This window comes from Bison bison, unplaced genomic scaffold (genome assembly GCF_000754665.1).
Source record: "Bison bison bison isolate TAMUID 2011002044 unplaced genomic scaffold, Bison_UMD1.0 scf7180017864119, whole genome shotgun sequence".
Classification (NCBI taxonomy): domain Eukaryota; kingdom Metazoa; phylum Chordata; class Mammalia; order Artiodactyla; family Bovidae; genus Bison; species Bison bison.
This window is the reverse complement of record NW_011494691.1, coordinates 473421-496539: the sequence shown is the minus strand read 5'-3', so window position 1 is coordinate 496539 and position 23119 is coordinate 473421. Positions and strand designations below refer to the sequence as shown.

The window sequence follows — 23119 nt, the reverse complement described above, 5'->3', positions numbered from 1 at the left end:
AGAACCTTCAGAGGAGTTTGTAGGTTGAAACACTCCTATCATGCCCAGGAATTATTATTAACTGGAGCTCTAAGTTAACTCCTTCTCCAAAAGAGGTGGTGGGGGACAGCCCCCCACAAAGTCAGAGGTGTAGGTGAGAGCACAAAGTAGTAAAGTAGGCAGACTCTGGTTTTGGGGGTAGATGCTCGAGAATTTCCAGGGGGACTCCTGAGGCTTGATCCCGCCTTTGCGTATGTCGAGCCTCCTTCCTCATGACCTTTGCCACGGGCGGAGGTCCTCACGCCAGCTCCCGGCAAAACTACTTTCTTATATTGAAGGCTTCAGATTTCCTTTCTGGTTATAAACTCAATCTCATGAAATTGTAACATCTTTAACCCTATGCAACATAGCCAAAATCTTGAGAATATAAAAATTTTCATTACAAAGACCTGTATGTTCACATGACAGTTACCATGAACACTAACACAGTTAAAAAAAAAAAAAAATCCAGCGTCCGACTTCAGTGAACTAGTACTTAGGGTGTGCATGTCTGTATGTGTCAGACAACTATTTAACAGTCTATTATACAAATCGTATATGATCTTGAATCTGGAAAGAGAAAAACTTGTCTCATTCATACCTGAAAAATTTCCATGTTTGAACATTTTGATCCTGTTTGCTATACATGGAAGAATAAGAAACACAATGATAATAATAAGTTAATTATATTTCTATCTCTATCATTTATAAGAAAGTTCCCCCATGTACTATCTAATTTAATACTTTCAATAAGCAGCCTCTGAATGGTGGTGGTTATTGTTCAGTCACAAAGTCATGTCTGACTCTTTGCAACCCCAAGGACTCTAGCACTCCAGACACCCCTGTCCTTCACTATCTCCTGGAGTTTGCTCAAACTCATGTCTGTTGAATCAGTGATGCCATTCAACCATCTCATCCTCCGTTACCACCTTCTCTTCTTGCCCTCAATCCTTCCCAGCATCAGGATCTTTTCCAATGAGTAGGCTCTTCACATGAGGTGGCCAAAGTATTAGAGCTTCAGCATCAGTCCTCCCAATGAATATTTAGGGTTGATTTCTTTTAGGATTGACTGGTTTGATCTCCTTGCAGTCCAAGGGACTCTCAAGAGTATTCTCCAGCACCACAGTTTAAAAGCATCAATTCTTTGGTGCTCAGCCTTCTTTGTGGTCCAACTCTTATATCTGAAAAGCCATAACTTTGATTCTATGGATCTTTGTTGGCAAAGTGATGTCTGGTTTTTAATTCACTATCTAGGTTTGTCATAGCTTTTTCATGGCTGCAGTCACCATCCACAGTGATTTTGGAGCCCATGAAAAAGAAATCTGCCACTGTTACCATTTTTTCCCCATCTGTCACAAAATTTCAATAGATCTAAAAATCCTAAGAGAATGGGGCAAAATCCAAGATTTCTTGTTTACACCCTATTCTTTTCCCCTCACATTGATTGCTTTTTAATCTAAACATTCCTTTTGACATCCTGCCTACCTGTTGAGGTTCAACTGGGTTGTCATCTCCAAGTAGGATTCTCCAGTCTTCCCAACTGGAGGAAATTCTTCATACTCTCAACTCCCGCAACCTCACATATTTCCGTTGTTGTTCTTAACCTACAGAGCCTTTGTGTTGTCATTATTACTATGGTATCATAACTACTCCAAGACAATGAGCTCCTTCAGTCCAGGGGGTATTTTCTTTATTATCACTTACTAGTGGCAGGCATGCAGGAAAAGTGTGACTGAGTGAGTGAATGAACATACATGAATGAGTGACATCCCAAGAGTCTGCCATAAAGCAGTGTTGTGATTACTGACCTCGCCAAGGGTCTTTATTCTTAGATCTGCGGATAAGTGGGGGAAATGGCTCAGATATAAGATGAGGCTGAGCTTTGAACCTAGAGCAAGCCATGGAGGACACACCAGTGTAGCCTGGTCTTCTCTTTACATTTTTTTTTTTTTTTAATTTCTCTTTTCAAGCTAGTATTCCTTTTGAGCCACAATAACTCTGGAGTGATCAGCTAGAAGGGCTTCCCAGGTGGCTCAGTGATAAATAATCTGCCTGCCAATGCAAGAGATGCAAGTTTGATCCCTGGGTCAAGGAAATGGCAGCACACTCCAGTATCATTACCTGGGAAATCCGTGGACAGGGTAACCCAGGGAGCTACAGTCCATGGGTTCACAAAAGAGTCGGACAAAACTTAGTGGCTAAACAACGACAACAATCAGCTAGAAATGCTCCACCTTTGTCTCTTGGTATCTAACAGCTCTCTTTTCAATTAAAGCAGTGTGGGGACTTTCCACCTTTTCCTCCAACTTTTGCCCATGGAAGCAGATCTCTTAGCTGTTGGTAAGCCATTACCGCACTGGTTTTCTTGTCATCCTCTCATTGTTTTGCCTCTTTTCACCTCTATGTCTTCCTTGACCACTGGAGTCACTTTGGAGCATTTGGGGAAAATTCTTTTCAAAGAAAGTCACATTGGCTGTCTCAACAGTCAGCCTGTAATGAAATCACTGTAGAGACAACATTGTATGTGCTGCTTTTTTTAATGGGCAACATGGAGAAGGCAATGGCACCCCACTCCAGTACTCTTGCCTGGAAAATCCCATGGATGGAGGAGCCTGGTAGGCTGCAGTCCATGGGGTCGCAAAGAGTCAGACATGACTGAGCGACTTCTCTTTCACTTTTCACTTTCATGCATTGGAGAAGGAAATGGCAACCCACTCCAGTGTTCTTGCCTGGAGAATCCCAGGGACGGGGGAGCCTGGTGGGCTGCTGTCTGTGGGGTCACACAGAGTCGGACACGAGTGAAGCGACTTAGCAACAGCAGCATGCTGGGTTGTTTTGACTAGGGCTCCCACAGCTTTTTCTCACCATGTAGCCTATGAGCCTGAAACCTACCAGTAGTATGAAGAAGTGAAGAGAAGTTGCTCAGTCGTGTCCGACTCTTTGTGACCCCATGGACTGTAGCCCACCAGGCTCCTCCATCCATGGAATTTTCTAGGCAAGAACACTGGAGTGGGTTGCCATTTCCTTCTCCCGGGGATTTTCCTGACCCAGGGATCGAACCCGGGTCCCCCTGCATTGCGGGCAGGTGCTTTACTGTCTGAGCCACCAGGAATCCCCACCAGTATATTAGACTGCTAATCAAAGTGGAAATGAATTAGCAAGATAATTACAAAACAGTGTACTTTTCCAGAATATACAGCTTCAAATTTTAAGAGTAGCCATGTATTTTGATATATTCCTTTTGTAAAATAATTTAACAGCATGAATTATAAATTTATGTATGTTTAATACATTTTTTTGACCTGGGAATTTCCTTCTGGTTGTCTAGTTAAAGGAAATAATTCATAGAAATATGAATACAGTATACCAGGTATGGGATTGTACTCAGCAGTGTTAGAGAAACCATTATGACAGCTTAACAAAATAGTCATTTTTTTTTTTTTTTTTTTTTTCATGTAATAAGAAGTAAGAAGACCAACACTCAGAGCTGCTGGGGCATCTCCATGATCCTGTTGCCAAAAGCTCAGCTTCTCTGTACACTGGTAGTGAGTCAAATCTTGGAGACAGAGGTTTGGGTCAAGTAGAAAAGGATAGCTTTATTGCTTTGCCAGGCAAAGGGGGACACAGAGGGTTCCTGCTTCAAAAAACTATGTGTCTTAACCCCAGAGGATTTGATGAGGGGGTTTATAGCAATGATTCAAGGGTGGGGGTCTCTGACAGAATTATGGTGTGTGCAAGATTTGTACTCCCTTAATCTCATCTCTTCCCCTGGTGGCTCAAATGGTAAGTCTGCCTACAATGTGGGAGACCCGAGTTTGATCCCTGGGTTGGGAAGATCCTCTGGAGAAGGAAATGGCAACCCACTCCAGTACTCTTGCCTGGAAAATCCCATGGATGGAGGAGCCTGGTAGGCTACAGTCCATAGGGTCGCAAAGAATCGGACACTGAGCGACTTCACTTCACTTCAGTCACATCTCAGGTGCTCAGTCTCCTAATCTTGATGAGCTTCTCTGCTCCCTTTGATTTTGCCTCAGGGAGTTTCTTGGCTGCTCTTCCCTTGATTAGAACGTGTTGAATCTTCCCCTTGGAACTCAGGGAAGGTCTTGGAGGGTACCTATAAGAAATGGGAAAAAGAAGGGCCTCTGTGCCTGGTAGCTCAGCTGGTAAAGAATCTGTCTACAATGCAGGAGACCCCGGTTCGTATTCCTGGGTCAGGAAGATACCCTGGAGAAGGGATACCTACTCCTGTATTCTTTGCCTTCTCTGGTGTCTCAGATGGTAAAGAATCTGCCTGCAATGTGGGAGACCAAAGATCCCCTGGAAGAGAGCATGGCAACCCACTCCAGTATGTTTGCCTGGAGAATCCTCATGGACAGAGAACCCTGGCGGACTACAGCCCATGGGGTCATGAAGAGTCCACACAGCTGAGCAACTAAGCACAGCACAGCCCTACAGGCCCCCTCTCAGTTTTAATATGATTGGATCACAGGCTTCTTAAATGGCATTTCTCCTCGCTGTCCCATGTGGTTGTAGGATGGCAAGTTACTCTCATGTCATTGTTCCAGGTAAGAATAGAAAAAGGACAAGAGGACAGGTAAATCTTTCCTAGAAATCTCTGATGGACTTCTGTTTATTTCTCATTAGCTAGAACTATGTCTCCTCTAGCTGTAGGGAGATTGAGATAATTTCCCAGGTTTAGGTTTGGTACATTGTCAGGTTAACCCAAATTGGGTTTTCTTAGTAAGGGAAATGGAGAGAATGGCTGTTGGTAAACAACTAACAATGTTTTCCATAGTAATCAATGTACTGAAGATACTAAGTAAAATAATAGAGGCACACTTAATATCCATTTTCAGATCAATGGATAAGTAAAATGGTCAAATGTGATAGAATATTATGTAACTATATTAATTATAGTTAGGTCATGAAAACAAAAGCTGGTCTAGGTAGGAGGACTAGGAAATGTTTCATTACAGGGAATTAGAAGCTATACAATCTTTGGACGGCCAGAGGAATGAATGTCAGGAAGACCCCTATCTTAGCTTGGATTCCTCACAAAGCAGAGCCTGAGAAAAGGACTGTGACCAGATAGTTTACTTGAGAAATGAGCCCAGGGATCAGCAGTTGGAGAGTAAGGGAAAGAAGAAAGCCAACCTAGGTAGGGGTGTGTTGTGGAGGTTGCATTATGATGGGTAGGAGCTTGATTCTGTCAGAACCTACTGAGATACAGGATACCTTCCAGAATTGTCTCTCCAAAGATTAGAAGGCAGGGGGATTTATCCACTGGATCCCAAGAATTGCCCCCAGAGATACTGACTTCCTATATTTATGAGCTGCCCATGTGTATGTGAGCCAGCTAACTCTTGTGACTTCTGAAATGTTGGAGGAACAGAAAATGGATATGTGTATCCTGTACTTGAGGCAGGATGCTGCTAGCATGAAGCGAGTTAAAGCTTGTGTGGAACTGTGCAACCATGGCTGAAATCAGAGGTAAAGCTAAGAGGATATGAACCATGGTGCAGAGGCATCTGCTACAACAATATCAGGAAATTTCACATAAAACAGTCCTAGGAGGGTAGTCCCCATAGAGGTGGTTCTCTGGGAGACACTCAGAAGCCTCTGGCAATGCCTTCCATCTCTTGTCTACCACTCTCCCACAGCTGCTACTGGGGAGGTAGCTTCTCTTTACCTTTATAGTGTCTCGCAAGTGCTTCTAATTGGTGGGATCTAATGAGAAACCTGATGGCAAGGGCCTCTGAGAAATGCAGTTTCCAGGCTTCATGCCCATGAGGTAAAAAGGAGCGGTCAGAAGGGTGAAGTTTGTCCTGAATATCAGTGAATGATGTCTGGCCCAGCAGCAACTGATGAATTATGTATGAGGAGTTTACAAAACTGGTTTTAATCACTTCTATTCTCTTCACTGATGAAGGAGGGATCCTGCATTAGTGGCTTGGGGATGGCCAAACATACAACACGGGACAGATGAGATCAAACAGCAGCTGATTAGTCACATGGGCTCATAGCTGGAGGCTGAGGACAGGAGTGCCATGCAGGGCACGTGGGACCTGTCCTCAGAAACAGCATGAAAAACCAAAGGCTGTGGGAAGCAGGCTTTGTAATATCAAGAGGCTGAGGAGCCTCTGATTCATGTGGAGGATGAGATTGGCTTGTCTGAAAAATTCCACTTGCTTGGAGGGAACTGAAACCTCCTACTCAGGGTTAAGTAGGACCTGTGCCTGGTTCTTTTGATAAGGAGAGTTGCTTGGCTAGGAGAATTTGATGACTGGAGCAAAGAGGGAAGCGAAGAAGCAGGCCATTCAAGGCCTTCCCGGCTTTACCAGATGTCAAGGCAGACATATTAATGCACATAAGCCTTATTTGTGGCCTTATACCACATAAATGGGCTTCCCAGTTGGCACTAGTGGTAAAAAACCCACCTGCCAGTGAAGGAGACATAAGAGCTATAGCTTTGATCCCTGGGTTAGGAAGATCCCCTGGAGGAGGAAATAGTAACCCATTCTAGTATTCTTGGAAAATCCCATGGAGAAAGCTGCAGTCCATAGGACCACAAAGTGTTGAACACATTTTACCCCATGGAGTGCTGCTGTCCATGGGGTCACAAAGAGTCAGACACGACTGAGCGACTGAACTGAACTAAAGCAACTTAATATGCACCCACCACATTTATTTTTCAGTCGCTCAGTCATGTCTGACATTTTGCAACCCCATGGACTGCAGCACACCATGGGGTCAGTCGTGTGCTCCACTTTCCCCCGGAGTTTGCTCAAACTCATATCATTCAGTTGGTGATGCCATCCAACCATCTCATCCTCTGTCACCTCCTCCTCCTCCTGGTCTCAGTCTTTCCCAGCATCAGGATCTTTTCCAGTGAGTCAGCTCTTTGCATCAGGTGGCCAAAGTATTAGAACTTCAGCTTCAGCATCAGTCCTTCCAGTGAATATTCAGGACTGATTTCCTTTAGGATTGACTGGTTTGATTTCCTTGCTGTCCAAGGGACTCTCAAGCATCTTCACCAGCACCACAGTTCGAAAGCATCAATTCTTTGGTGCTCAGCCTTCTTTATGGTGTAACCCTTGCATCCGTACATGATGACTGGAAAAACCATAGCTTTGACTAGATGGACCTTTGTTGGTAAAGTAATATCTCTGCTTTTTAGTACGATGTCTAGGTTCGGCATGGCTTTTCTTCCAAGGAGCAAGCGTCTTTTAATTTCATGGCTGCAGTCACCATCTGCAGTGATTTTGGAGCTCAATAATATAAAGTCTGTCACTGTTTCTGTTTTTCCCCCATCTATTTGCCATGAAGTGACGGGACTGAATGCTGTGGTCTTAGTTTTTTGAATGTTGAGTTTTAAGACAGATTTTTTTACTTTCCTCTTACTCCTTCCCTCAAGAGGCTCTTTAGTTCCTCTTGGCTTTCTGCTATTAGGGTGGTGTCTTCTGCATATCTGAGGTTACGGATATTTCTCTCAGCAATCTTGACTCTAGCTTGTGATTCATTCAGCCCAGCATTTCACATAATGTACTCTGTATAGAAGTTAAATGAGCAGGGTAACAATATACAGCCTTGATGTACTCCATTCCCAGTTTTGAATTAGTTCATTGTTCCATGTCCAGTTCTAACTGTTGCTTCTTAACTTACATACAGGTTTCTCAGGAGGCAGATAAGCTGGTCTGGTATTCCCAGCTCTTTAAGAATTTTCCACAGTTTACTGTGCTCCACATAGTCAAAGGCTTTAGCATCATCAATGAAGCAGAAGTAGATGTTTTTCTGGAATTCTTTTGCTTTTTTTTAACGATCAAGTGGGTGTTGGCAGTTTGATCTCTGGTTCCTCTGCTTTTTCTAAATCCAGCTTGGACATCTGGAAGTTTTCAGTTCATGTACCATTGAAGCCCAGCTTGAAGGCTTTTGAGCATGACCTTACTAGCATGTGAGATGAGTACAATTGTGCGGTAGTTTGATCACTCTTTGGCATCGCCCTTCTTTGGGATTAGAATGAAAACTGACCTTTTCCAGTCCTGTGGCCACCGCTGTTTTCCAAATTTGCTGGCATGTTGAGTGCAGTACTTTAACAGCATCATCTTTTAGGATTTGAAATAGCTCTGCTGGAATTCCATCACCTCCACTAGTTTTGTTCATATTCGTGCTTCCTAAGGCTTACTACAGAGAAGGCAATGGCAACCCACTCCAGTACTCTTGCCTGGAAAATCCCATGGATGGAGGAGCCTGGTGGGCTGCCATCTATGGGTCGCACAGAGTCGGACACGACTAAAGCAACTTAGCAGCAGCAAGGCCTACTAATTTGGGCAGAAAAAGAAAAGGGCATATCTTTTTTAAAATAGTAAGATTAAATGACTTTTATTTAATCATCTCATTTTGTAAGACAGCCCATTCTTCCCAGGATTTCCTCTGTGACAAGCCCAATAACCTCAAAGGATCAGACCTTTGTATAGTGTCCCCTAACAAAGGATATTGAGAAAAGAGGGCCTGTGTATTAATGAAGATATTGGAAGATCCTTGAATGAGTAAAAATAATCAAATGAATAAACTCATGAACCAGAAAGCAAACTGAGCCAAGAGAAAGACCCAGAACTCATCACTGCCTTTGCTTCTGCAGACGCTAAGTGTCATTTGCCATCCAGTGGTCACTCTCATCTGTTGGGGTGCCCATCGGTTCAGCACCACCTTGTCCCTGATGCGAGAGGAATGCAGTCTCTCCTCCTTAAATCTGAAACCCAGCCTTCCTTGCCTCAACAGCTGCTGCCACAGCCTTTAGTGGTTGAAGGGAAAGTGGGAAGAATCTGAAAACCAGCGACCACCCTACCCAACCTGCCCTTATCTGCACCACCTCCCAGGTCAGAATTCATAAGTAACAAGTTCCCTGCACTACATACTTTTCTTCTGTTTTTTCCTCCACACATCTGTAGCCTCTATAACTGTGCTGTCCAATATAGTAGCCACTTAGATTTAAGATTTATGTCCCCAGCTACATGAGCCACATTTTAAGCCATCAGCTACAGGTGGCTACTGTATTGGACACTACAGCTTACACAACACTTCTGTCATCACAGAATATTCTGTGACAGTGCCACAGTTTTGTGTACAGTACAGTCATTTGTAGGATCGTTCATGCATTTAGTCAATATGCTGGATACCAACCTTGTGCTTGACCCATTTCTAAAGACTGAGGATACAGCAATGGGTAAGATAAGCAAAATTTCTGCTTTCCCGGGACTTACACTTCAACTTACAAAGCCTGCATCCAACTGTCAGTGTGTAGCAATAGCTTGAAGAAGGACAGCCTGGGGAAACAGAGAGTTAATTGTTTTATTTATTTATTGTTTAATCTTGGCTCATCACCAGTCTGATTCCTTTAAGGTGTAGCTCTCTGTTTTCTTCTGCTTTTAGACCTCTGAATTTTAGACATCTGATTTGAGCTGATTTGCACGGCACAGATGGCTTACACATTTGATTTACCTTTAAGTGTTGGCTGCCACTATTAAGTTTTTTAGATTCTAAGTGAGAGATTTATTTGAAAGTAGTCGTTCTAGGATTTGATCATTTAAATCAATTCTGGCTGCCTGTGTTTAGAATTTTAATTCAGTGAAAGGTCTAGTTCTTACTGATGGTATATAACTACAGCAGAGACAAACATGGCAATCATTTTGTCGGTTTTCCTACCACAAAGCCCATGTTTTAATACACACACCCCCTATACAGGGGTTACTCACAGAGCATTAATAATACCAGCCTAATAAGTTGAATCATGAAAATGGGTGGTATTTCTAATTTAGCCATTAGAATTCAGACACTGCTAAATGCTCTCAATGAGCTGTGAATGCCAACACCAACATTCTGGTTGAACTAAAGAACTGTAAATGTCTTCCCCGCTGATGAACTGATGACTTAGAGTCTGTTGCAGAAGAAAGAGATGCTTGAAATGAGTCTTTCTGCTCCAAATCCCTCTTTCCTCACTATTGCTTCTTTGAAGAGTAATAATTTGTCCAAGCAAGAGTTGAAGAGTAAAACTCAGCTATAGCATGATAAAGGCGTCCACAAACTCATCCATGCAAAGCAGAGCTTCTCAGACTTATGTGTGCATCCTGGAGGGTTTGTTGAAGCAAAAACTGCTGAACCCCCTCCCCAGAGTTGCTGATTCAAGGAGTCTAGGTTAGAGCCTGATAATTTGTATTTCTAACAACTTCTTGGATGCTGCTGGTGATCTGAGGTCCACGTTTTGAAAACCCCACTTTGTAAACCCCATGATTATAAAACTGTGGAGTTGATGATGAGCGCCTACACAGCTAGCCTAGAGACCTGAGGATCCAGCTACATGATCAGCTCTACCCAGGTGTGGACCTATGTTTGGCACCAGCTGGTGGTGACCATCTAGTCCTGGGCAGACATGATGGGAGAAGTTCTGGGTCCTGGGACTCCCAGGACAGTGAGATAGCTGGCACTTATTTTGTTGTTCAGATCTGGGAAGACTGAGCCTTGGAGGCCCAGCTTCTGACTCTCTGCTTCCCGACCACTACCTGCTGCTTCCCTGGCAGTCTGTCTTCTCTGTATTTCCTTCGCACCCCTAGAAGATGGAATCTTTGACTCAACCCTACCTAAGAAGCTGGAGAGACAGTTACGCTATATCAAAAACTGCATTGTTTAGGAGTTTTAAAGCAGCCAGTAGTAGGTCTTCTATTGTTTAATTTACTCATCCAAACTCCTGCCTCACTGTCCTCTCTCTGCAGCTTTGAGATTTTCCACCTTTACTAGTCAAAATGCTTCTTCACCTTGAAAGTTAGTGTAGATTCCATCTCCAAACACCTTGTCTGGTGCTCTCCAGAGACATCATTTGTCCTTCCTCTGAAAGGATGGGGATATTATTTTATTCTCAAAACAACCTTGTAGTGTAGGTGTGATACTTGTTTACAGATGAGACAAGAAGAGTAACACATTTTCTACTTTGTAATAATTTGCTATAGTAAAATAACTTGTCTGATAGAGCTGGTAAGGCAAAATCTGGCTGTAGAGTGATTTTTGATATATTAATCTCTCATCATATATTAATGATGAGTGTAAGCACACATTATTTCATCAACTCCACAGTAGTATAACCATGTGGTTTACAGAGTGGGGTTCTCAAAATGTGGTCAGACTTAATCTCTGACAAAACATAGTCCACTGGAGAAGGGAATGGAAAACCACTTCAATATTCTTGCCTTGAGAGCCCCATGAACAGTATGAAAAGGCAAAAAGAGATGACACTGGAAGATGAACTGCCCAGGTTGGTAGGTGCCCAATATGCTACTGGAGATCAGTGGAGAAATAACTCCAGAAAGATTGAAAAGGCAGAGCCAAAGCAAAAACAACGCCCAGGTGTGGATGTGATTGGTGATGGAAGTATGGTCCGATGCTATAAAGAACAATATTGCATAGGACCTGGAGTTCTAGGTCCATGAATCAAGGTTAATTGAAAGTGGCCAAATAGGAGATGGCAAGAGTGAACATCAATGTTTTAGCAATCAGAGAACTAAAATGGACCGGAATAGGTGAATTTGATTAAGATGACCATTATATCTATGACGGTGGGCAAGAATCCCTTAGAAGAAAGTGAATAACCCTCATAGTCAACAAGAGTCTGAAATGCAGTTCTTGTGTGCAATCTCAAAAACGAAAGAATGATCTCTATTTGTTTCCAAGGCAAACTATTCAATATCACAGTAATCCAAGTCTGTGCCTCAACCAGTAATGAGGAAGAACCTGAAATTGAATGTTCTATGAAGATTTACAAGACCTTCTAGAACTAACATCAAAAAAAGATGTCCTTTTCATCATAGGGACTAGAATGCAAAAGTAGGAAGTCAAGAGATACCTGGAATAACAGACAAATTTGGCCTTGGAGTGAAAAATGAAGCAGGGCAAAGGCTAACAGAGTTTTGTCAAGAGAACACACTGGTCATAGCAAACACTGTCTTCCAACAACACAAGAGAAGACTCTACACATGGACATCACCAGATGGTCAATACCGAAATCAGACTGATTATATTCTTTGCAGCCAAATATGAAGCAGCTCTATACAGTCAGCAAAAACAAGACCAGGAGCTGACTGTGGCTCAGATCATGAACTTCTTATTGCCAAATTCAGACTTAAATTGAAGAAAGTAGGGGAAACCACTAGACCATTCATTCAGTTCAATTCAGTCGCTCAGCCATGTCCAACTCTTTGCAACCCCATGGACTGCAGCAGGCCAGGCCTGGGTGTCCACCACCAACTTGTGGAGTTCACCCAAACCTATGTCCATTGAGTCGGTGATGCCATTCAGCCATCTCATCCTCTGTCGTCCCCTTCTCCTCCCACCTCCTCCCACCTAGACCATTCAGGTATGACCTAAATCAAATCCCTCACAGTTACACAGTGGAAGTGACAAATAGATTCAAGGAATTAGATCTGACAGACAGAGTGCCTGAAGAACTATGGACAGAGGTTTGTGACATTGTATAGGAAGCAGTGATCAAGACCATCCCCAAGAAAAAGAAATACAAAAGGGCAAAATGGTTGTCTGAGGATGCCTTACAAATAGTTGAGAAAAGGAGAGAAGCTAAAGGCAAAGGAGAAAAGGAAAGATATACCCATTTGAATGCAGAATTTCAAAGAATAGCACAGAGAGATAAGAAAGCCTTCCTCAGTGACCAATGCAAAGAAATAGAGGAAAACAGTAGAACGGGAAAGAAGAGATCTCTTCAAGAGAATTAGAGATATCAAGGGAACATTTCATGCAAAGATGGACACAATAAAGGACAGAAGTGGTATGGACCTAACAGAAGAGGTGGCAAGAATACACAGAAGAACTATACAAAAAAGATCATCATGACCCAGATAACCACGATGGTGTAATCACTCACCTAGAGCCAGACATCCTGGAATGTGAAATCAAGTGGGCCTTAGGAAGCATCACTATGAACAAAGCTAGTGGGGGTGATGGAATTCTATCAGAGCTTTTTAAAATTTTAAAAGATGATGCTATTAAAGTGCTGCACTTGATATTTCAGCAAATTTGGAAAGCCCAGCAATGGCCACAGGACTGGAAAAGGTCAATCCTCATTCCAGTTCCCAAGAAGAGCAATAACTAAAAAATGTTCAAGCCACCAAACAATTGCATTCATCTCCCATGATTGTAAATGATGCTCAAAATCCTGCATACTAAACCATAAACTGCATGACATGAACTGAGAACTTCCAGATGTCCAAGCTAGGTTTAGAAAAGGCAGAGAACTCAGGATCAAAATGCCAACATTTGCTGAATCATAGAGAAAGCAAGGGAATTCCAGAAAAACATTTAGTGTAGTTTTTTGACTGTGTGCTAAAGCCTTTGAATGTGTGGATCATAACTGGAAGAATCTTAAAGAGATGGGAACTCCAAACCATCTTACGTGTCTCCTGGGCAACCTGTGCGCCAGTCAAGAAGCAACAGTTAGAGCCTTATATGAAATAACTGATTGGTTTAAGATTGAGAAAGGAGTACAACAAGGCTATTTATTGTCATCCTGTTTATTTAACTTATACTTAGAGCACATCATGAGAAATGCCAGGCTGGATGAGTTATAAGATGGAATCAAGATTGCCTAGAGAAATATCAATAACCTCATATATGCAGATGATACTACTCTAATGGCAGAAAGTGAAGAGGAACTAAAGAACCTCTTCTTGAGAATGAAGGAGAATGAAAAAGCTGGCTTAAAACACTAAGCTCATTGCATCTGGCCCTATCACTTCATGGGAAATAGAAGGGGAGAAGGTGGAAGCAGTGACAGATTTCCTCTTCTTGGGCTCTAAAATCACTGTGCATGGTGAGTGAAGCCATGAAATTAGAAAACGATTTTTTCTTGGCAGGAAAGCTATGGCAAAACTAGACAGTATGTTAAAAAGTAAAGACATCACTTTGCCAGCAAAGGTCTGTATAGTCAAGCCTATGGTCCTTCCAGTAGTCACCTACAGTTATAAGAACTGGACCATAAAGAAGGCAGAGCACCAAAGAACTGATGCTTTTGAACTGTGGAGCTAGAGAAGACTCTTGAGAGTCCTTTGGACAGCAAGGAATTCAAACCAGTCAATCTTAAAAGAAATCAACCCTGAATGAATACTCATTGGAAGGACTGATGCTGAAGCTGAAGCTCCAACACTGTGGCCACGTGATGCGAACAGCCAACTCATTGGAAAAGACCTTATGCTGGGAAAGATAGAAGGCAGAAGGAGAAGAGAGCGACAAAAGATGAGATGGCTGGATGGCATCACAGATGCAATGGACATGAGCTTGGGCAAAGTCCAGGAAATGGTGAGGGACAGGGAGGCCTGGCATGCGACATTCCATGGGGTTGGAAAAGAGTTGGACACGACTTGGCAACTGAACAGCAACAAGGATCCCTGGTTCTCCTGGAAGCTTCTCACGGTCCCTGGGGAGTTTGCTTGATTGATCTCTTATGTTCCTCCATAGTTCTAATGTGCTATTAGAGTCGGGGTTAGAGCAGCTAGATTCAGTCTTGGTCTCCATCCCTGGCTTATCATGAGAGTCAGCTTGAGAACCTTTTAAAATTGTCCCGTCTAAGAACCTGGAATTAGAATTCCTGAGGGAAACACCTAGGACTTTATTTTAAAATAGATGCTGACTATCAGCTTGTTTGGGAAACAGCAGTCTTGGTTCTTCTGGATATTTATTCTGGCCTTTGTGGTCATCAAAGCAAGACAGAATTATCAACACAGTTAAATGATCTGTTTAGCATTTTAGGCCCTCACAAGTGAGATTAACTGTATTACTTAATTCATGCTTCCTGAAGCAAAGTGTAAAGTTGAGGAAAAAATTGAGGTATAAAGTTCATCAGAAATGCTTGGGATGCCATGGCTTCCCTGTGGACTGAGCTTGTCTGCACAGGCCTTACCTGTGACCTTGATCCATACTCTTCAAGTGATGGCTTCAGCTTTTGGTATTGACCCATCCCACTCTTGCCCACATAATTTTTCATGTCATTATAATTGTTATTCAAACTGCACATTCAACAGACTATATCCTGTGGAATCACTTGATATAAATTATGTATTTTCAAAGATTAAACGAAACCACAAATTAAAATGTCTTCATACGAGCTCAAGCATTAAAGAAGGCTTTATGCGGATGGAGGTGGGATGGGAGGAGCTAAGGAAGCGGAAGAGAGTTTGAGGTTAAAGGTTTATAAATGAAAAATATTGCCTCCTGTATCAGTAAACAAAGGATGACACAGCCATCAAGCCACTACAGCTCCAAAGGAGCTCAGAGACTTCCCTGGTGGCTCAGATGGTAAAGCGTCTGCCCACAATCTGGGAGACCCAGGTTCAATCCCTGGGTTGGGAAGATCCTCTGAAGAAGGAAATGGCAACCCACTCCAGTACTCCTGCCTGGAAAATCCCATGGACAGAGGAGCGTGTTAGGCTGCAGTCCATGGGGTCGCAAAGAGTCGGACACGACTAAGCGACTTCACTTCACTTCAGAATAGAGACAAATGAGTTAGCTTGCCAGGCGACCAAGCCCTCAGCTACTGCAGCTGCCCCAGTGGTACGCCTGAGGGGTCAAAGGATGGGAAAGAAAAGTATTCTGGCCCCAGATAGCTGAGTTGCATATCAAAGGAATGTTTTCAATGAGCTGAAACTCTTGTGTCTTCCCATTCATGAAGTGAAGTGAAGTGAAGTGAAGTCGCTTAGTCGTGTCCGACTCTTTGTGACCCCATGGACTGCGGCCTACCACACTCCTCTGTCCATAGGATTTTCCAGGCAAGAGTACTGGAGTGGGTTGCCATTTCCTTCTCCAGAGGATCTTCCCAACCCAGGGATTGAACCTGGGTCTGCTGCATTGTAGGCAGACACTTTACCATCTGAGCCACCAGGGAAGTCCTCTTCCCATTCATGGAGAAGCACTAAATCTCCTTAACCTGAGATATCTGGTTTTCTTTAATTAACAGTAATCTTTTGATGTTCCTGCTATCTCCCCTTTGTTGCAAAAATCATGACTCCTCCCTTATCTCTTTGAACTCAGAGCTATCTGAGAGGCTGCTTCCCAGGTTTGATGTCCTCAGCAAGTCTGCCAAATAAAACATAATTCTCAACTGTTTGATCATACATTTTTTTTTTTTTTCAGCCAACAAGTCAAAATTAAAATTTAGCAATTGCTATGCTATTATGAATAATTTCACATGCTGAAATATACTGCCCATTCAAATTGTGCATCGTGGGTTTAAATAGTCTTTCCACATGTAAACATTCAGATGACAATTTTGCCTGTTTCATAAGGCCTTGCCTCTCTTTCCATTATAAAAATGTGGTGCATCTTTCAGAACAAATGCCTGCTACCCAAAAGAAATACACATTTTTAAGATCCCCAAATTCAATATCTGAGAATGTTTCTCAAACACTGCAAAAGATAAAAAGAAAAATGCTTGAGTTTACTGTGGATGAGAAATAATCTTTTTCATAAGCTGGTGCAAATGATAGAACATGCTCCTTCAGTATTTGGCATTGCTACAGTGTCATATAATTCCTTGACTTTGGTATTCAGTCTTTAATATCAAAACTATAAAAAGGGATGTGTAATACGTATTCTTCACCTCGCACAAGCACCTTTCTGTCTCCTCAAATGAGATAAGTGGTCTCAATACACTTTAATGCCAGAAGGAGAAGGTCTGTGTCATTCTAATATGCCTCAAACTTCTGGTCCTATTTTTATCCTTCTGCTGACTTCAGTGTCTGTGGAGAGCAGAATACCCACCCACAACAGATGCAAATAAAGTCCAGTTGGTCTTGAAGAACACTCAGGCAGTCACCTCTCAGTCCTCCAAGCAGAATCCACATCTTATCAATCAATCCCCTTTTGTAGGCTTTTCCTTAGCAGATGAATAATTTTTGCCCTTTTGTTTTAAATTCTACTGAAATTAAATCTCAGTGGGTCTGTAAACTCCCAGTAGTTTCTTTTCTTTTTCAGAGAAGGAAATATGAAGGGGAGGAGAGGGAAGGAGCTCTACTGAAGGTGTGTTTCATCCTTTGAAGTTTATTGGGCCCCAGGGCTCCTGGAGGACAGAGCTTGGGTGGAAGGTAGAGCTGCATGTCCTCTCTGTCTTCCCAGCCCCCAACAGTCACTGTGCAGGCTCTGCTGCAGGAGAACCCTTATAAGTCAGAAATTCCACAGCCTTGGCCCATATGAATTCATTGCTAATATTTTTTTTTCTTCTGTTCTTTTTTTTTTTAATTTTATTTTATTTTTTAACTTTACAATATTGTATTGGTTTTGCCATATATCAATATGAATCTGCCACAGGTATACATGTGTTCCCCATCCTGAACCCTCCTCCCTCCTCCCTCCCCGTACCATCCCTCTGGGTCGTCCCAGTGCACCAGCCCCAAGCATCCAGTATCATGCATCGAACCTGGACTTGAAAATTTAGGGAAAAAATTTTGAGAGGATTTTCAGTTTCTTTAAGATAAAAGAAACAGAGCTATTTTTCTGCTGACAATTGGCTGCAGACAAAAAAAAAAAAAACACTATTTTTTTTCTGCTTTCAAGTTCACCATAGTCCCCACTACTTCCTATAAACTAAACTCCCAGACCTGAGGCAAAGCAACAGTCATTGTAATCATGCTCACACTGTTGATCCCAGAGTAGGGTGAGCTAGTTCTTGTGCAAAAATGAGAAAATTTGGAAGAAAGAGTAGGAGGGCTATAAGTTTCAAGAAAAGTGAGAGAGAATATTTCTTTATGGAAGTGAAGGATATTCCTGTGTTTAAACTGCAAACTGTCTCTATCAAAAGAACTTCATATTCTGAAAACACCATTATGACCCAGACCCAACGCTGTGGACACATACACTCATTTGTGACTTTTGGTGTAAGTGAACCTGAGAAACCATCACACTTGCCTTCCTGGGGTAACACAGCAGCTCAGGCCCTGGGCTGACTTACTGAACATCAGTTCTCCCTATTTTCCTAGTTCTCTATCCGCACACGACCGGAAGCAGTGTGTCTGTACACTATTAGCTTGACAGAAAAGATGAGACACATACAATATATCAAGTACACAGTAAGTTCTTCACTTCACTTAATTCTCTCAGCAATCCTTTGATTTAGGTGTCAGCCCCATTTACAGATGAGAACGCTGTGTCTCAGAGAAGTAAAGTAACTTGCCCAAGTTCATGTAGCAAAGCTACTCAGGGGCAGGCCTGCCTCACTCTCTGAAGCATGGTGCTCCTACTGCTTATCAAAAAATTCTGGAATTCCTACTTAACACAAAGACGTTAGTGTTTATTGTGGATTGATAAGGAGCAGCCTGGCTTCCCAGGTGGCACAGTGATAAAGAACCTGCCTGTCAGTGCAAGAGACTCAAGAGACAAGTGTTTGATCCCTAGGTCAGAAAGATTCCCTGGAGTAGGAAATGGCAACCCACTCCTGTATTCTTGGCTGGGAAGTCCCATTGGACAGAGGAGCCTGGCAGGCTACAGTCTATGGGGTCACAACGAGTCAGACACAACTGAGCAACTGAGCCCACACAGCATAAGAAGCAGCCATGGCAAGAATATTCTATTTGTATGCTTATCAAGAGATTTGTCTAATGATCTTTTCTTAGATTTTAATGGCAGAAGAGGTTTGTATTTCTGAACAAACTAGAGAATGTACTTCTATTTACGCAGCCAAAAACAAAAAAAGCCATGGTACTAGCTGTCCTTTTTGCCTTTATTTTCAAGAAGCTCCAAGGGAGGTGTATGGCCCCAGTGCACCTTGTGGTAAAATGAATTGCCCCCTTTCTCCCTGTAATTCTGGATCTGTCTTTCTGATGCCATTAATGTGCTTTGATTTGTTAGTATTTCTACTGTACAAGTTGTATCTGATAGTGAACTTCCTCAGATCCTTTTTAAGGAAGACAAATGTATAAGTTCTAAATAAGAATCTTAAAGTTCAACTTATCCCCATATAAGTAATCTCTAAAGTCAATTTAAATAAGACACTGGATTTACAGAAGAGGCCCTTTGGGGAATAGCCCAAAAGCTTTTGTTTTATGGCTTAAGAGAAGCAAAATTAAGATGGTTGGTGAGCTCTGGCCTGATTTGTTATCTTGCCTTTTGCATGGGTTGTCTCAGTCTTTGCCACAAGCATATCAAGGACTATTCTTATACCTTACAAGAAATGCAAGGATCAGGGAAGTCAAGAATCCAGCTCAAGGTCTCATAGCTGGTAGGTTTGATCTTGAATAAAGACTCATTTCTTGACAAAACAAAAAAACAAAAACACTACTAGGCACATGGAAGACATAAGATGAATTGTTAAATGGCTAAATCAAGGAGTGACCATAATTGATATGATTATTCCATGAGGACTTTTTAGAAAAGGAAAGTCTTTCTTTTTCATCATCACTCTATTATAATTTTTGTGATGAGAAATATAATGTCTAGAAAGGCCATGAATCTTAGATATCATATAAACTTCAGGGAGACCTGGGTTCAATCCCTGGGTCGGGAAGATCTCCTGGAGAAGGAAATGGCAACCCACTCCAGTATCCTTGCCTAGAACACCCCATGAATGGAGGAGCCTGGTAGGCTACAGTCCGTGGGATCGCAAAGAGTCAGACATGACTGAGTGACTTCACTTTCACTTCACTTTCACTTTCAGCTACCTAATTTTAGAGTATCAGAAATCATGTGCAGAACAAAGTCATTATTTCTACTCATAAAAAGACTATGACTTGGTGTCTGTGTCTCTACCTGTAAAATGGAGGAGAATGTTCCATTCCAAACTTCACAGGCCTGTGATGTTAATTGATATGTCAATTCTGCTATTCCTTTTCCCCTCTTTCCCAGAGAGCAAGTGTTAGCCATCAGATTAATCAAATCTTTCTCTGTCCCAAAGAGATGGTGAATTATTATCCTGTTTTATTCAAACTCTACTGTTGGCATGGATTGCTCATCATATTCATTCTTTGCTCCACAAAATATTTTAAAGCTGGACTCAAATACCATTGGTTTTCATTACTCGTAGTAGTTATATTCTATAAAGTTGTCATGAATACTGAATGACTAAATGAGTTAAGACTGAATCTGTGCTCCTAAGGGAAATATAGGGTTAGGTTCCTATTAGATCTGGTCACATTTTTGTCAACTGATCCATATATAGTCTTGTTTTATATGTGTTTCTGTCTAAAGATGCCTTGTGTAATAGGCACTGTTCATTCATTAACTTTGCACTCACAGTCATAGCACTATAACTCATGCCTGAACAAAGCTTATCTAAGACATGTGTTTTCTCTGTAAAGCTCATCACAGTCTTCTTGCACTTAGGAACACTAGACACCTCAGCACTATGCTTGGGGGCCATTTCAAACAGAGATGTCAATAAAAAGCACAAAATGCTAAAAAGCATGGCACTAAATTGCCTGTTGAAAGGTCACTGTTCACAGTATGAGAGCTGAAACACAAAGACAGAGCACTGCCTTGCTTAACCTCAGTATGGAGCAGGTGTGCTGGGTGGTTCAGATTTTTGCCATTCTGCCCATGTATGCAGACAACTGCTAAAGCACCATGAAGATTGATTTGGGGAAAAATTTAGGGACTTTAAATCTTTCCTTCTTATAAGTTGAACATTTTTATAGTTTTTAACTTTTGTTTCACTTAATTATAGTTTTTACTGAGTAATTTTTTTATGTAATAAAGTTTATCTTTTTCCTTATTGCTTCAAACTTTGACTCAGAGTTAGCAAACCTTCTCTACCCCCAAGTAATAGAAGAATTACTCATATTTCCTTCTAGTATTTGTATTCTTTACTTTTTTTTTACAGTTAAATGTCTACCTTATTTGGAGTTTATGCTGGTATGTGATATTTGGAATGAGTACAATTTTAACTTTATCCATATTGCTCTGCCATTATCTCAAAATGTTTATTTAAAAGTTCATCTTTTTGCTTGCTGATTTAATATTACTGTTCTTATTGTATCATAAATATGCACGTATAATTTGGTATATTCATATGCCAGTTTCAAATTATTTTAAATATAGAGGCTTTTGAGGATGTTTTAATGTCTAGTAGGCCTGGCAGTCCCTCTCTCCCTGGCCCCATCTTCTTGGAATTTTTTTTTTCCAGAATTTTCTTGGGTATTCTTTCTCATTTGTTCTCTATGAACTTGTCTTTTCAAGTCAATTTACATATCAAATGTCAAGAGGTTTTCATTTGGTTCTTTATTACTTCTTCCCTGGGTACGTGGACATTTCTAAAGAGATTTCCCTCCCAAGTCAATAAAATTGATAGAACAGTTTCATTTAACCCAAAAGGAGAGGCAGGGTTCTCTGAGGCTCGCACTTGCTAAGGAGTGATTCGTGTTACTTGCACCTTCTCATCTCCCCTGAGCTCATGATCAGCCAGGTCCCCACCTGTGCCTCTATCTCTGCATGTCTGGTCAGGTGTTTTCATCTTCCTCCTCTCATTTTTCTTTTCTTCGGCCTTTTGGCTATAAAACTCTGTACATTCTTAGGATTAGCTGTCATCATTGGCGCTCCTAAATTATTCCCTGAGGGACTAGATACAATTAATGTTAATACAGTTAATGGTTAATACAATTAATGTGGTTAAAAAGAGGCTTTTGATGAAATCTCACCATGCCTCTCTATCCAGCCAAGGAGCGCAAGTGACCCCAGAGACTCAGCTGAGAAACCATCATTAGAACTCTAAGTGAGTTCAGTTAGGTCACAAAGTAAATATACAAACTCAGTCATTTCCATGTAGAAGCAATTTAGAAAATATAATGGAAATGGAAATTCCATCACCGTGGCAAGAGTACATGTAGGTGTAAAATGCCTAGGGATTAACTCGACAAGACTATAGAACTTAAATGAAGAAAAACATAACAAAACTCCACAGAAGGACCTAAAGATTAGTTTTGAGTAAATAGTAGGTCATATGGTGCTTGTAGTTAGAATAGCCCTGGGTAACCCAGAGGACTCAAGTGTCCCATATTTATGTGCTCAGTTGTTTCTTTGATATTCAAATGACATGACTCTATTCCATCTATTGTGACAAGTCTAACAGTTTCTTGAAAATCTCCAAGCATTTCCAGAGATGATTAAGGGACTTATGTTCCTCTTGATCAACTACAAATATTTCTGTTCTCCTATTACTTGATTATTCATTTATCCATTCATTTATTTCTTTATTCGCAGCACATTTGTTGCATGCTTACCGGGTCCTGAGCACTCCGAAGATGCCTACCAATCATTGCTTATGGTCCTTGTGGCTCCTATCTCCATTTCCAGTCACTCTTGTCTTAAGACATAGTCTCTTTCATTGCCCAGCTGAGCATCACTAACACAAGGCTGTTTCGTGCAAGACTTTCTGAGGTTTTTGAGGGTCCTAGTGGTGGATAACTGTTGTGGCATAGAGAAGGAGGACAGATGTGGTGTCTAAGTACAAATAGCATAAAACAAAAAGCAATGGAAAATTAAATATTACACATATTAAAGTTTGTGCGGAATTTCTCATTCTATCCTTTATTCTTGTGTCTTACCTACTGCTGTCTTTTGGAATTGCCTGTTCTGCCTCACAGTATCTCTTGTTTATCTCCTCAGCCTCTCTGATTTCTAGACCACTTAATCCCTCTTTTCTAGCCTTTGGGAACTTAAACCTCCTCTTATGTTATCAAAGTCAAAAGTTAAAGTTAGTTGCACAGTCATGTAGTCTGCTTGGCTCCTCTGTCCATGGAATTCTCCAGAAAAGAGTACTGGAGTGGGTTGCCATTTCCTTCTCCAGGGGATCTTCCCAACCCAGGGATTGAACCTGGGTCTCCTGCATTGCAGGCAGATTCTTTACCAACTGAACCACTAGGGAAGCCCCCTCTTATATTATAATGGAGAGCAATTTAACTCTCTCTTTCTCTCCCTCTTACTCAGCTAGATCACACTGGGGGTGGGTTAGCCAAAGAAGTCATTGAGCTATTGTTCCCCCACCCCCTACCCCACCCCACAAAACAAGAGCTCTTCTCTTCCTCTAAAAGGGATTCTTCTGATCTCCAGAGCTACAATCTTTAAAAAA

The 23119-nt window shown here is 41.7% G+C and overlaps 1 protein-coding gene and 1 non-coding gene across 3 annotated transcripts in view; one reads left to right on the top strand and one right to left on the bottom strand.

Annotated features, from left to right (window-relative positions):
- Positions 1–23119, top strand: part of TMEM108 (transmembrane protein 108) — a 391348-nt gene that overhangs the window by 190655 nt on the left and 177574 nt on the right. The window lies entirely within an intron of this gene.
- On the bottom strand, positions 15881–15952 carry TRNAC-ACA. Its single transcript has one exon. It is a non-coding gene; the product is annotated as a tRNA-Cys (tRNA).